The sequence below is a fragment of the Vulpes vulpes genome, chromosome 6, assembly GCF_048418805.1.
Source record: "Vulpes vulpes isolate BD-2025 chromosome 6, VulVul3, whole genome shotgun sequence".
Taxonomy (NCBI): domain Eukaryota; kingdom Metazoa; phylum Chordata; class Mammalia; order Carnivora; family Canidae; genus Vulpes; species Vulpes vulpes.
The window spans coordinates 80,996,146-81,012,252 of NC_132785.1; the positions used below are offsets into that span (position 1 = coordinate 80,996,146).

A 16,107-nucleotide genomic window follows, 5' to 3' on the forward strand; every position below is an offset into this window, starting at 1 on the left:
TCTAGCTACCGTATGGAATTCCAGAAACTTGGATGATTGCCTTTCTTACTTTAACTTTCAAAAAATCCTCTGCTCCACTTAGTATCAAATCAAATATTCTCTAGATTTTTATCCCATTCAGGAATATCTTACAGGCCTGGAAAAACATTCCACTTTTTAAAACATTATGTATACATCTCTAATACAGTCTATTTAGTTTAAATATCAAAAAGAATCCTATAGCTTGCTAATTAATTCATTTATTAACAAATATTTATTCTGTGCTTAGCTTGTGCAGAGTACCCCTTCAGGCACTAGGGATGTAACCATGAACAATACTGTGTAACCTCTGCTTTCATGAGGCTTATGTTAACATCTATTCACCAGTTTTAAGCAACTGCTTAGAGACTTCTCTAACTATAATTAAATATTCCATGTGAAAACATTGGATGCTTATCTAGCAAGTAGTAGGAAATAATAAAACCAAGACTCGAATGGTCTTAGATGGGTGACAAAGGGATCAGAAAGTTGCATGTATGACTGTATCTCAATGATGGAACTAGCCATAGTAAGAAAGTTCCAAGCAGAAGGAACAAACAAGTACAAAGGGTTTAAGATTGGTGAAAGCTAACATAACCATAAAATAAAAAGATCAGTATAGCCAAAATTGCATCAGAGGAAGAGGAAATTGAGGTTGATGATGTCAACAGAAGACCATGGGCCTTACAGGCATATGAGGGATTGGGGTGGCAACATAACAATGTTTTATTTGGTTTTAAATTGTTTTAAAGTTTTCTACATTAGAAATACTCTGTAAACAATATTATGAACCATGTGTCTAACCATTCCTGGAAAATATACCAGTTTAATTTGCTTAAATTTTTTTTCCCAACTTTTACAGGTAAAGGTAAAGCACGCAATTTGTTTCTACAAAACAATTCAACTTTTATCATGTGTCTACTTGGAAAGCTGGTTATCATCCTAGATGTACTTGTGAGTTTTCTCTGTTTTTATTTATTACTTTCTTATAATTGGAGAAAGGAAGACATTTTTATTGTTCCCTATGACCAAAAGGACTAAAAACCTTTAAAAATAATGGAGAAGAAATGAGTAGGAAATACCAGAAAGGGAGACAGAATATAAAGACTCCTAACTCTGGGAAACGAACTAGGGGTGGTGGAAGGGGAGGAGGGCAGGGGGTGGGGGTGAATGGGTGACAGGCACTGAGGGGGGCACTTGATGGGATGAGCGCTGGGTGTTATTCTGTATGTTGGCAAATTGAACGCCAATAAAAATAAATTTATTATTAAAATAAATTTAAAAAAATAATGGACAAAGAGTGAGGGGTATTCAACAGCCTGAGAATATCTTACTATTTTCAGATTTTGAATTTTATTTTACCCTGTGTCCAAATAGAACTTCTGCCTAGAGAAAAATGCAGAAGGATTTCATTAGTTTTACTTTGTAAAGCATGGGTGCACAAAGGTGCCTCTTTGGTAGACTGGAATGTATATATGATATACGAGAATTATCACCAGCATTTGAAAATATTCATATGGAATAAACTTGGTGTGTGGGGGATAATGGTAGACATTAGAAAAATGAAAATAGGGATTCAGGTAAAAATTCATGTATGTATATCATACTCATTATCATATCAAGTCCTGTATTATGAATATTGCATTTTATAAATATTACAAATAAATATTTTATGACTATTTTATCATATTTATGCATTGTATATATGCAAATACATATACATAATATTGATGAGCCTATAGTTGATACAGATATATTTGTATGAGTTTGCTTATATATATATAATCATTTGAGAATTTGGAACCATTATGTGTGGACTACATATCCTAGTGCCTAACCTGTAGGTCAGAGGCACTTTTGATCTTTCTCCTAATGCTCTCTACATTTAGTCAAGTGATAAGGGGGAGGTATGACTCTTTCAAGGAAAATGAAAGAGTTTTTTTTTATGATCAGTTCAACTGATAGAGACATTATATATAATTATAAATATTAATGTTCTTTAAAAGAAAGAGTTTAGGTTCTCACTTAAATTTTTAATTTTGCTGTTATATTATTTCCTAATGAGGTTTATTTTTATGTCTCAATTAATTTGTAATATGGAATTAAAGGAGATGTATCATTCCCTGGATGTAGGGCTATTGGGAGCATAAGAAGAGCTGACACCATTAAAATATTGGAGGAGAAACACAAGTTATAAAAGAACATAAAATTTCCAATAATACCATATAAATGTTTAAAGTCATTTATGGAAGGTACTTAATAACCTCAATAAATGACAAAGGAATCACGACTATAACAGTAAAATACCTGATGTTTAAAATAACCTTCAGCTATGCCTTCTATCACGTATTTGAAGGGTATGTTATTCAGAATCTGTAAAGCTGACTCTGCCTTCCACTCAGAAATTCTAGGATTCAAAAACAACCAAGTTCCTTGGTAGGACATTTTTTAAACATAATCAAATAACCATCAAAACTGGAAACCGCTGTGCACTTGAGACCTAGACCAAAGTGTTCTGTTGTCCTAGTTTCTCTCTCATTGGACCTTAGTAAGTGAATAATCTATTTCTTCATTTGTCTGCATATAAATAAGAACTTATTCACCCCTGTGAATTTTTTCTTTTTCTCCCACCTAATTTGACATAACATGGAAAAAATGAGAAGTGGTACTTTGGTTATTGAACTTCTTTCATGATGTATCTAATCATTCTGTGGTTCCTTAAAAGGTAAATTAATTGACATCACTGAATGTGTCTAAAATTAGACTTAAAAAAACGGAGTGAGGCCAATCTATAGAATAGAGAATATTTGTTGAATAAGAAAGATAACATGAAACAATAAATAAATCAGTTGTTAAAGGCCACAGCATAGATGAACATAAATGTTGAAGCTAAGCTAGTAGGCTATAATAAATCAAGCTGGATATTACTGGGTATGATGAGTGAGAAGTGATAGTCCTTTAGTGTGAAAGACCAGTGAAGGCAAAATCTTTTACTTTAGGCTCCTGTAATAATGTTTGGGCTTTTTTTGGAATCGTCTACATTCATCAATCTTAGGATGAGGCATTGAAGGGGCAGATTCCACTGGATACCCCTAGTTTCACAAAAATCCCTGGTCCTGCTTTCCTCATTAGATAACTCCATATTCTTGATTACACCTTGCCTTGGTATATTAACTAAATCTTATGTTGCTCTGCAGAATTTCCCTTTCTTTTCAATTGCCTTATTTTCCCATCTTAGTCAATATTAACTAGGTTTCTAGAGGTTGGAGTTTGTGCTTCATAATCTCTAGGATATGCTAGCAGCATTCTCCTTGCTGAAACCTTTGTCCTCAAATTTGGTACCTAAAGCTACTTTGGACATCAGCACTAACATGTAAAGATCTTAAAAGGATATAACTTGCATCCTTATAACCAAAAAAGCTAGAAAAATTCAGAATAGCCATTTTTCTTAAAATCATCAAAGACCTGGGGGATCCCTGGGTAGCCAACGGTTTGGCACCTGCCTTTGGCCCAGGGCGCAATCCTGGAGTCCCGGGATTGAGTCCCAGGCACTGAGCCTGCTTCTCCCTCCTCCTGTGTCTCTGCCTCTCTCCCTCTGCCTCTCTCTCTATCATGAATAAATAAATAAATAATTTAAAAAATCATCAAAGACCTGAAATTGGAAGGAAATCATCCCAAATCTGGAAAGATGGGTATCTCTAGACAGCTGAGGTCTGCTTACTAGAGCAGAAGAGTCTGGGACCATATGTAGTTAGGGACATCAAAATGGCAGTTTTGATGAATTGCTACAGGTTGAAAGTATACTAGGTTGAGTAAGACACTCATAGGTCCTCAGTTCTAAGGGAATCTTGTCATATTCATTGGCTTTACTTCTGGGAATTCCAACAGATTATCAAAGTGAAAAATCCAATAAATATTCCCTCATAGCTGTAGCAGAAGATAAATCTTTATAAAATACAATGAATCTGGTCTATAGTACATTCTAATGTTGCAGCCTTATCCCATTTGGGAGAAGCAGATTCTTCCTGTTATAGCCTCCCTTCTAGTCCTCCTCTTTGATTTCAAAAAAAAAAAAAAAAATGCAGTCCACAGGAGAGAAAGCTTCAAGGATATTCATAGATTAAGGACACTACATTGAGGAAAGGAAGTAGGAGACTGGGAGAAAAAGTCATACTACTGAAAAAATATGTGTAAATGTGACATCCCTAAGATTACAGGCCCACTGAGGCCATCTGAGATTTAACCGAAATTTTACAGAACACACTTTCCTACGCTTAACCTACTTACCTACACCCACAAACCTCCAGTGTACTATCAGTAGATTAAAGTTGAAAGAGCCTCAGTCTTTGTTTGGGGAGGAATAGTTACAGAAGTCAAAGTTTAGAACCCTTTCCTAAGTAAAGAAGTGCCTCTGGGAGAGAAAAAGAAAGTTTTCATAGCATCTAATCTGAGCTCCCTATCTCACGGCTACTCTTCAGTCATCCTTTAACCGAGAGCCAACTATCTTTGCTCAGAAAGCCCTGACCACATGCATAAAAATTAAAACATTCACACTTGTTCCCCAAAATTTGCTATAAAGAATGCTAGTTATGAGGTATGTGTGTATACACGTATATATGTATATACATATATATATACACATGAATACATGTGGTTGAGATATTATGGATATTTAAAAAATATTAAGTACAGTTGAGTTGTCAGTTTTACAGTTTTAAAAGTTAATACCTGGGCACCTGGGTGGCTCAATGGCTGAGCGTCTCTGCCTCTGGCTCAGGTCGTGATCCTGGGATCCTGGGATCGAGTACTGCATCGGGTTCCTTGCAGGGAGCCTGCTTCTCCCTCTGCCTATGTCTCTGCCTCTCTCTCTGTGTCTCTCATGATTGAATAGATAAATAAATAAATAATCTTTAAAAAAGTTAATACCTCACTCGTTTATGTATTTTATTTTACTTTTAAATGTCTTGACTATAAGGTTTAATTTGGGCCTATGGCATCATGTCAACTATAGCGTAATTGATTTATTTTTATTCCAATTTTATTTTTTAATTCTTATTTGAATTTTATCTAACATACAGTGCAATATTGGTTTCAGGAGTAGAATTCAGTGATTGATCACTTACAACACCCACTGCTCATCACAACAAGTGCTCTCTTTAATACCCATCACCCATCTAACTCATCACCCACTCATGTCCCTTAATCAACCCACAGTTTATTCTCTGTCATTAAGAATCACTTATGGCTTATTTCCCTCTCTCCTTCTTTTTCCCTTATCTTCCTTCCCATATGTTCATCTGTTTTGTTTCCTAAATTCGACATATGAGTGAGATCATGGTCTTTCAATGACGGACTTATTTCATTTAGTCTAATATACTCTAGTTCCATCCACGTCATTGCAAATGGCAAAATTTCATTCCCTTTGATGGCTGAGTAATATTCTATTGCATATACCACATCTTATTTATCCTTTCATCACTCAATGGACATTTGGGCTCTCTCCATAGTTTGACTGTTGTCAATAATCCTGCTATAAACATGGGATGCATATACATCCTCAAATTAGTACTTTTGTATATTGGATATATACCTAGTAGTGTAACTGTTGGATTGGAGGGTAGTTCTATTATTAGTTTTTTTGAGGAGCCCCCATACAGTTCTGGAGAGTAGCTGTGCCAGTTTGCATTCCTAACACAGTGCAAGTGGGTTCCCCTTTCGTCCATATCCTCTCCAATACCTGTTATTTCTCAGGTTGTTAATTTTAGCCATTCTGAGATGTGTGAGGTGGTATCTCATTCTGGTTTTGATTTGTATTTTACTGGTGAGCAATATTGAGAATCTTTTCATGTGTCTGTTAGCCATCTGGATGTCTTGTTTGGAAAAATGTCTATTCATGTCTTCTCATTTTTTAACTAGATTATTTGTTTTGTGGTGTTGAGTTTGTCAAGTTTTTATATACTTTCGATACTCTTTATCAAATATGTTGTTTGCAAATATCTTCTCCCATTCTGTAGGTTAACTTTTAGTTGTGTTGTTTCCTTTGCTGTGTGGAAGCTTTTTATCTTGATGAGTTTTCAATATTTCATTTTTGCTTTTGTTTGCCTTGCCTCTAGACACTTGCCAAGAAAGAACTTTCTACAGCAGAAATCAAAGAACTTGCTGCCTGTGTTCTCTTCTAGAATTTTGATGATTTCGTGTCTCACATTTAGGTCTTTTTCCCATTTTGAATTTATTTTTTCAGGTGTAAGAAAGTGGTCCAGGTTCATTCTTTTGCATGTACATAGATTTGAAGGTATAATTTTGTGTCCCATGACTTTGCTGAATTCATGTGTGTATTCTAGCTATCTTTTGATAGAGTCTTTCATGTTTTCCACATAAAATACCATGTCATTTGCAAATAGTGAAAGTTTGACTTCCTTGCTGACTTGGATGACTTTTATTTCTTTTTGTATGATTGTTGAGGCTAAGACTTCTAGTACTATTATGTTAAATAGTAACAGTGAGAGTGGAAATCCTTAATCTTATTCCTGACCATAGAGGAATGGCTCTCAGTTTTTCCCCATTGAGGATGATATTAGCTGTGAGTCTTTCATATGTGGCCTTTATGATGTTGAGATATGTTCCATCTATCCCCACTTTGTTGAGGTCTTATTTTTTGTTTGCTTTTTAATCAAGAATGGATGCTGTATTTTGTCAAATACTTTTTCTGCATTTATTGATATGATGATATGGTTCTTACGTTTTCTTTTAATAATACGGTGTATCATATTGATTGATTTGCAAATATTGAACCACCCTTGTAGCCCAGGAATAAATCTTAGTTGATCATGGCAAATAACTCTTTTAATGGACTGTTGAATTCAATTTGCTATAATTTTATTGAGAATTTTTGCATCCATGTTCATCAGGGATATTGGCCTGTGATTCTCCTTTCTTGTAGGGTCTTTTCCAGTTTTAGAATCAAGTAATGCCGTCCTTGTAAAGTGTGTTTGGAAATTTTCCTTCTGTTTCAACTTTTTGGAACTGTTTGAGAATAGGTATTAATCCTTCTTTAAGTGTCCAGTAGAGGGGGTGCCTGGGTGGCTCATTCAGTTAAGCATCTGCCTTCAACTCAAATTATGATGTTGAGGTCCTGAAATCAAACCCCACATTGGGCTCCCTGCTCAGCAGGTGTTCTGCTTCTCTCTCTCCCTCTGTTTCTATATCATTTATTTCTGCGCTAATCTGCATTATTTCATTTTCTCTGCTGGCTTTAGGCTTTATTTGCTGTTGCTTTTCTAGCTCCTTTAGGTGTAAGGGTAGATTGTGTATTTGAGACTTTTCTTGGTTCTTGAGATAGGTCTGTTTTGCAACATACTTGCCTCTTAGGACTGCCTTTGCTGCATCCCAAGGTTTTGGACTGTTGTGTTTTCATTTTCATTTCTTCCATGTCCTTTTTAATTTCTTCTTTAATTTCCTGGTTACTTTATTCCTTCTGTAATAGGATATAATTTTACCTCCATATATTTGTTATCTTTCCAAATTTTTTCTTGTGCTTGACTTCAAGTTTCATAGCATTTTTGTCTGAAAATGCATGATATGATCTCAAAGTTCTTGCACTTGTGAGGGCTGATTTGTGACCCAGTATGTGATCTACTCTGGTGAATGTTCCATGTGCCCTAGAAAATACTATGGATTCTGCTGCTTTAGGATAAAATGTTCTGAATATAACTGTTAAGTCTATCTGGTTCAGTGTGTCATTTAAAGTCATTGCTTCTTTGTTGATTTTCTGCTTAGATGATCTGTTTATTGCTGTAAATGGGGTGTTAAAGTTCCTTACTATTACTGTATTACTATTGGTGAGTTTATTTATCTTAATTATTAATTGATTTATACATTTGGATGCTCCCAAATTGGGGCATAAATATTTATAATTGTTAGATCTTCTTGATGGATAGACTCCTTAATTATGATATAATGCTCTTTTTCATTTCTAGTTATTGTCTTGGGTTTGAAATATAGTTAGTCTGATGTAAGTATGGCAACTCTGACTTGCTTTTGACATCCATTAGCATGACAGATTGTTCTCCATTCCCTCACTTTCAATCTGAAGGGATCTCTAGTTCTAACATGAGTTTCTTGTAGGCAGAATGTAATGATGGATTTTGGTTGCTTTTTTTCTCCATTCTGATACCATATGTCTTTTTATTGGAGTATTTAGTCCATTTACATTCAGATTGACTATTGAAACTTACGAATTTAGTGTCATTGTGTTACCTATAGACTTGATATTTCTGGTGATATTCTCTGTTTCTTTCTAGTCTTTGTTGCTTTTTGTGCTTTTTTCCTCCTATTCATTTTTGCAGAGCTGGATTTAGTGGTCATGAAATTCTTTAGTTTTTGTTTGGGAAACTCTTTATCTCCCCTTCTATTCTGAATGACAACTTTGCTCGATAGAGTATTCTTAGCTGCATATTCTTCCTATTCAGCGTATTGAAAATATCCTGCCACTTTTTCTGGCCTGTTAAATTTCTGTGGACAGATCTGCTGCAAATCTGATCTGTCTTCCTTTGCAGTTTAAGAATTTTTTCTTTTCTTGTTGCTTGCAGAATTCTTTCCTTGTCTGTGTATTTTGTGACTTTGACTATGATATGCATTGGTGATAATCAGCTTTTGTTTGATTTAATAGAAATTCTCTGTGCTTCCTGGATTTTGATATCTGTGTCCTTCCCCAGATTAGGGATGTTTTAGGTATAATTTGCTTGAATAAACCTTCTGCCTCTTTTCTCTCTCTTCATCTTATGGGACACCTATGATATAAATGTTATTATATATTAATAACACTGAGTTGCCTAAGTCAACCTTTGATCCATTACCTTTCTTTCACTCTTCTTTTCAGCTTCATTATTTTCCATAGTTTCTATCATCTATGTCACTGGTTCATTTCTGTGCTTCACCCATCCTCATTTTTATAGCCTCTATTTGTGTTTGCATCTTGGTTATAGCATTTTGAATTTCACACTGACTAGATTTTAGTCCTTTTATCTTTGCAGGAAGGGATTCTTTTCTATGTCTCTTATGTTTTTTTTTCAAGCCCAGTTAGTATCCTTATAATTATTGTTTTTAATTCTAGTTCGGACATCTTACTTATATCCATATTGATTAAATCCCTGGCTATGAGTTCTACTTTCTGTTCTTTCTTTCTTTTGGAGTGAATTTCTCCATCTTGTCATTTTGTCCAGAAAAGAAAAGAAAAAAGAAAAACAAAACAAACAAAACACAAAACAAACCTGGATCCTGGGTGTGTTTTAGTCTGCTTGTTAAAATAAGTTATATCCAAATAAAATAAAATAAAACTATATATGTATATATATAAATTTTAAAAATAATGATAATTTTTTGAAAGTTAATAGAAAAAATTAAAAATAATAAATGGAACTAGATCCTATTTCCCTTAGAGCTAAAGCTTTGCAACTCTATGATTGGCACAAAGGAGATGTTTATGCTGGTCTTCTGCAGTGAGGGGCCTGTTGTGCTGATTCTCAGGTGGACTTGCCCTAGTGGAGATGAACATTCTGGGCACAGGGTATGGAGCTTGGTGTCAGTGGCTTCAGCCCCCACTAAGTGGCACTGTTTTGCTCCCTGAAGACTTTCAGCTCTAGATGAGTGGGGTGAAAATAACAGTCTAGCCCAGGGGCTGTTTGTGCCCCTGCCCCCACTTTTCAGGAAGCCCTCACAGAAGAACAATCAGAACTCCTCCTGTGTATTTGGCTCCTGTCAGATCCCTGCCTTCACCCTGCCTTTGTCTGAACCGTTTTATCTCAGGTGCAGAACTGGGGTTCAAAACTCCAAATTTTAGGGACTCCTGTGGTGCAAGACCTGTGCTGATCTTCTGGGGAGGTTCTTGCTATGCTTTTGCCAATCATTAGCTGGAGGCAGGAAAGTGGTGGCATGATCACATGATGGTTCAGAGTTTATGGCTAGGTGTCAGGGAACCAGTACCCAGGTTCATAACTCTCAGCTGGAATCCCCACTCCTATGCCTGGGAACAGTGCAGCATGATGGCATTATCAGTTCTTTTTGCAACCCAGGGGATCCTCAGACCACACTGTCCACTCTTGGGTCTCTGCCTCACTTCTCCACCTGAGCACCTCTAAACCAGGTATGACCCTGGTGGTGACAGGCTTATAAATTTCAGATTTTGTGCTATACTACTTATCATACTTTGAGATAGTCTCCATAAGCAGAGCTCCCTCTCTACTGCAGTACTCACAGTTATATCCTCCTCATATCAACTCTCCATACTCCTACCTTACATAAAAGGGTCATTTTTCTACTTGTAGACTTTCAGTTTTGTTCTCTCGGACATATTGATTTCTTGGGTGTTAAGAATGTTTTGATAATTATCTAGCTGTGTTCCCAGGATGAGTCAAGCTTAGGGTCCTCTACTCTTCTGCCATCTTGACTGCTCCTCTTGAATAATTTATTTTTATATAGTGCTCCAGAAAGGCATCATATAAAATATATTTATCAGGAGACTTATATAGAAAGGTAAGTGAAAGCACATAGAGAAAGACTTCTGCTTGGAGTTAAGTACTTAGGTTTCTGAAGGAATAAAAGAACTGGTCAATTTACATAAGAAATATACATGAAAAGACAAGACTTTTTCTCGAAAATGTTTGTAAGCTTTGGCCTTTATACAAGATCCCTGAACTTTGTGCTTTAGGTATTAACCTTATTTATTAACCTGAAAAATCAGTTAGCTTAATTTGTTGGATGACACTTGTAATGTATATTTTTTTCACCATGCATAAACCTGAAGTTAAAAATCATCCATTTCTGAGGCATATGTGCCCTGCATTGTTTTAAGATTTTTTGTAAAACCAAAGACTGAAATAAATGTGTTTATTACATTTCAGATATGCCTGAAAGAAAAGTAAGTAACTAGAAAAGGTCAGCTGTAGGAAACAAGCCTGTAAACACCCCCAGTGTAATGAATTATAACTTCTGCCTGCTGTAGATGCAGAGGATGACTCCTATATCTGAAAACATGTGCCTTGAAGTTTTCAATTACTCTCAGGAAACTGAACATTTCTTCCACAAAATATTTGACAAGCCTAGCTGACAAATAGAACTCTGCAGAAGGAAATGTTGTTGGATCACTGGAGTGTGTTTGAAAGAAAAGAAGTAGGTCTTGCCTTTTCACAGATGAAAAAGTAACTACTCACAGTATCAAGTCCTGGGTAGTAAAACTACTGAAGTCCTTATTCTGGCATCAAATGACCTTTATTGCCAGAAAAAGGAAGCAAGGATAATATTTTAAATGAGAAATAAAGGCATTTTATAATATTACATACTTCAGTTTAAAGTTCAGGTAATGCATTTAGGTTTTCTTATATATGAAATTATATGGCAGCAGCATTTAATTTTCAGATATTATAGGAGATGCATGGAATAGACAAAGACAAGTCAAATGGAGCAGAAATGAGAAGAGAGGTCTAAAGCCGTTAATAACTAGACCTTAAGTCCCTCAAACATCATTCCGAGAATGTCACTTCAGTATTTTCTCAAAAATAAACTATACTCTCCATTTTTTCAGAATTTTTGTCCCAATGCAATAACCAATAGCAATATTAAACAATTTTGTAACTTAAATTCATACAGTCCTGAGTAAGGAGAATTAGTCGAGGCTTGAATCATCTTCTAATACTGGGAAACCTGGAATTGTTCCAAAGCTAGAATACCATCGTATCTTTATGCAGTGAAAATATTTTCTAATCATTTTGAAAGTACAGGTTAAAGTACAAATACACATTTTATTGTATCACAGAAAACTAAAATACCTTCTATTTCTGCATTAGCTTTGACTTTCTTTTCACCAAGAATAGTGCTAATACATTATTTTCTAGTGAATAGAAGTGCTTCTTTTGTTTAATACCTTTAAACAGGGTGTTTTTGAATGCATATCTACTAAAAGCTTCAACTTTCCTAAATAAAAGTTAAAATACTTGCTCATGACTGATTATATACTAACCAAGATTACTCACTGACATATTGCCCAAAAGGAAGGAAAAATACTGAAATACTGTGAAATAAACAATATTTAAAATGTCTCTTTTCATCTCAGGGATATGTCATGAATCTTAAAGCATTTCTACTCTTTTATGTTCAATAGGGAATTTTTTTTAAATGTATAACAGGAAATTTTAGCATCCCTGAGCAACTAGGTCTCAACTGGCATGGTAATAGGGTTAACCATGAGAAGAAAAAAAATAAGTGTTCCAAAAGAGATCTCAGTCAAATACAGCATGAACTCTATAACAAATGAACAACATTTTTAGTCATCTTTTTGTGTCCAGGAGATGAAGACTCAACCTATATTTTCCCATATGTCTCATGTCCATGAAAATAATTTTTCCAGACACTCAGAAAATTTACTATTGTATCCTAGTTAACAGAATGTTCAATGTATGTGATGGACAATGATTTTTTGAACATTCGAAAGAAATATAGGTCACACCAATTCCAAAGATTTGAAGCCAAATGAGTGTTTTAATAAAATGTTTAAAGTGAAAATATCCATAGGGATAAGAGGGGGTAAGGGATAATAATTGAGAAGGCACAAAGTTACATAAAAGAAACCAGACTGAAGAAAGCAGATATTGTTCAATCTCACTTACATAAGATATTTGAAAAAAAAAAAAGTCTAACTGATAAAAACAGAGTGGAATAGTTAACTAGACTGGGGAATGGGGAAATAAGGAGATGCTAGTCAAAGGATATACACTTTCAGTTGTAAGATGAATAAGTTCTGGGGAACTAGTGTACGGTAAGGTGACTATAGTTTAAAATATTGTATAACATTTATTAAGAGAATAAATATTCTCATGACACATAGTAATTACATGATAATAAATGTGAAGTAATTATAGCAATTAAGTTAATTAACACAATGTATATATCAAATGATTACATTGTATGTCATATATATATACATATAATTTTATTTGTGAACTATAAAGATGGGGAAAGATTTTTTTAAAAAGGTTTTATTCATTTATGAGTGAGGGAGTGAGAGAGAGGAGAGAAGGAGTAGAGAGGGACAAGTTGACTCCTCCTTGCTCCTGCGTCCCACGTGGGACTTGATCTCAAGACCCCGAGCTCCTGACCTGATCTTAAATCAAGAGACTAGTGTTTAACTGACTGAGATACCCAGCAACCCTGATTTTCAAAAGCATTTATATAAAAATAAGTTTAATATTATTTCCATCTTCTTTACCAAAAATGTTTATTTTTGCAAGTTAAAATTAGTAGCAATTATATATGCTGTTTTGTCATACACTATTGGTTAATAATTGTGTCTAAGAATAGCAAATATGATTCTATTGCTTTATCAGACTCTTTATTCCAGGGTGTACCCTGTTTATGGCCTAATCACATTTTTGTAAGCTATGAAACACTATGCATTTACGTAAGTATGTAAAAACTGGATGCAAATAACAGATTGCTAGATGGTAACTATTGAAATCTGCTTAGAGAATGGCTGGGTGGCTTAGTTGGTTAAGCCTCAGACTCTTGATTTTTGGCTTAGGTCATGATCCCTGGGAAAAGTGATTGAGACTCGCATATGGATCTGAGCTCAATGCAGAGTTGGCCTGAGACTCTCTCCCTCTCCCTCTTCTCTTCCCACTGCTGTACACACACCCACACACACACTTTCTTTCTCTCAAATAAATAAAATCTTTTTTAAAAATCTATTTAGGAAATTCCTGCTGAAATGAGGGACTAGGTATCCTTTCTTTGTACTTATTAGTAGCCAGAATTAACATGAATACATGTTGATTCAGTGAAATATTCATTATCTCTCTATAAGTACATGTTGGCAGCATTAAAAAAAAATAAAACGCCACCTTTTTCAGTTACAGTTGGCAAAGACAGATAGTTTTGTCTCCCTGATTTAAAAGCATAGATACGGGGCAGCCCAGGTGGCTCAGCGGTTTAGCGCAGCCTTCAGCCCAGGGCCTGATCCTGGAGACCCGGATCGAGTCCCACATCGGGCTCCCTGCATGGAGCCTGCTTCTCCCTCTGCGTGTGTCTGCCTCTCTCTCTCTCTCATTAATAAATAAATGAAATCTTAAAAAAAAGATTTTAACCCAAATTATTTTGGGTTATTTAAAAAAATAAAAAATAAAAGCATATATACTTTTCATGTTAGAAAAGTGAAAAAAATTCAAATCTACCATTTTGCTTTATTTCTCTGACTGCTATTTTTGTAACTGAGAATTCAGAAAAGTGACAAAGTGACCTAATTTTTCTCGAGGTTGTAAAATAATTGTCCTGGCTTTGTATATGTTAATGTAATTGATCTGCATTTAAAAAATTAAGTTAAAACTTATATTTATGATTAGACTGATTTCGTACAAGGTGAAAAAGATAAACTATAATCATTAGATAAGATGGTGCAAATGATGATATGTGCTAATGCATACAGTGACTATGCTAATAATTTGTTATGTACTATAAATTTAAAAAAGTGTGCCCATTACATATAAAATTCCTTTCCATTAGTTCAAAGCAAGTGAAATAATCCTCATTGTAGATTTCTAGATAAGAAGATAATATTGAGAAGTCTAATTTGATATCAACTTTATTAATTGCATTTAAATTACATTAAATAATATCAGATTATCCAACTAATCTTGCTTTGTCTGAAAATGATTAACACAGAAATATCTTCCCCCTTCCCCTAGATTCCTACCTTTTACTCCTGTGGTCTCCAACTGATTAGCTTCAGACTTTTATTATCTTTCTTTTGTGAACAAAAAACAGTGAGTTCCAAAAGATTTTTTGTTTGCATTTTGCAATAATTTTACTTAAAGCCTTTGTAAAAAATACAGACTTTCATGAAGTATTTTGAAAAGAGGCAAAAGAGAAGGGGCATGGCAAAAACCTAACTTGTCTGTTTTACTCGCACAGGTTCAACAGGACTGATTTTTTACGTTCATATAAATGATGCCTATGAAGCTGAGAATGTTGTCACAAGATAAGCATCTATCTTTGGATCTCCCACTTTTTTTCTCCTCTGCAATGTTTTATTATAAATATATTCTTTTGGGTTAAATATTATATTCAAGAATATCTGCAAGCTTGCTTTAAAAAATATTTTATTTATTTATGATAGACACATAAGAGAGAGAGAGAGAGACTGAGGCAGAGACACAGGCAGGGGGAGAAGCAGGCTCCATGCCAGGAGCCTGACGCGGGACTCGACCTGGGGCTCCAGGCCCACGCCCTAGGCCAAAGGCAGGTGCTGAACAGCTGAGCCACCCAGGGATCCCCTGCAAGCTTATTCTAAAGTAATAAAAATGGAATCATTTTTCATAAAGTAATAAAAATGGAGCCATTTCGAAGTAGAGAGGAATAGCAAAGACACCTTCACACCATATATGTCTTTTCCCTAAGCAGTAACAGAGGTTAACAGGAAATATCACATTTCTCATTAGCCTATTTAATTAAAATAAGCCTAGAGTTTAATTTGCACTGTTCAGTGAACTGATCTCCTGTCTTCAGTCCTAAGAAGTAGAATGGAAAGACAATCCTCAGAGCTCAACGCCAACAGGAAAGATCTCAACTTTGTAACTGCTCAGGAACAAAACTGTTTACTACTTGCCAGGAGCACCATCAGCGTAGTCCTTCAACACACCAGCCCAGTGTTTATTTTAAGTCTTCAACTATCACTTTCTTTGTGAAACAGACTTTTTTCCTTTTCTGAGTAGGGGCTATTTTTTTTGGTCTAGCTCCTAAGACTATAGTTAAATTGTAACTGTTAAAGATTATTTGAATGATACAGTGTTTTTGTAACTAAAGTCTTTTAGTCAGTATTATATATGTGAGAATGGTCCATGCTCTCCTGTGTAACTATCATTAATTCATTTTCACGGCTGGGGCATTTTCCATTATATAAATATATGGCAGCTCACTCTGCTGATGGGCATTCAGGATGTCACCAGTTTGGTGTGTTTACAGAAAATTCTTTAATGAATTTATACATGTTTTTTGGTCACATATATGCATTTTGTTAGAAATATCCCTGGGTGAAAGCTGGGTGGC

General features: G+C 35.0%; 1 long non-coding RNA gene across 1 annotated transcript in view; it reads left to right on the forward strand.

Moving 5' to 3' along the window:
- The window catches only part of LOC112907835 (uncharacterized), a 299,234-nt gene that overhangs the window by 169,366 nt on the left and 113,761 nt on the right, over positions 1-16,107 (forward strand). The window contains exon 5 of the long non-coding RNA XR_012002151.1: positions 881-972. This is a non-coding gene — a long non-coding RNA (uncharacterized lncRNA). The remainder of the gene's footprint in view (positions 1-880; positions 973-16,107) is intronic.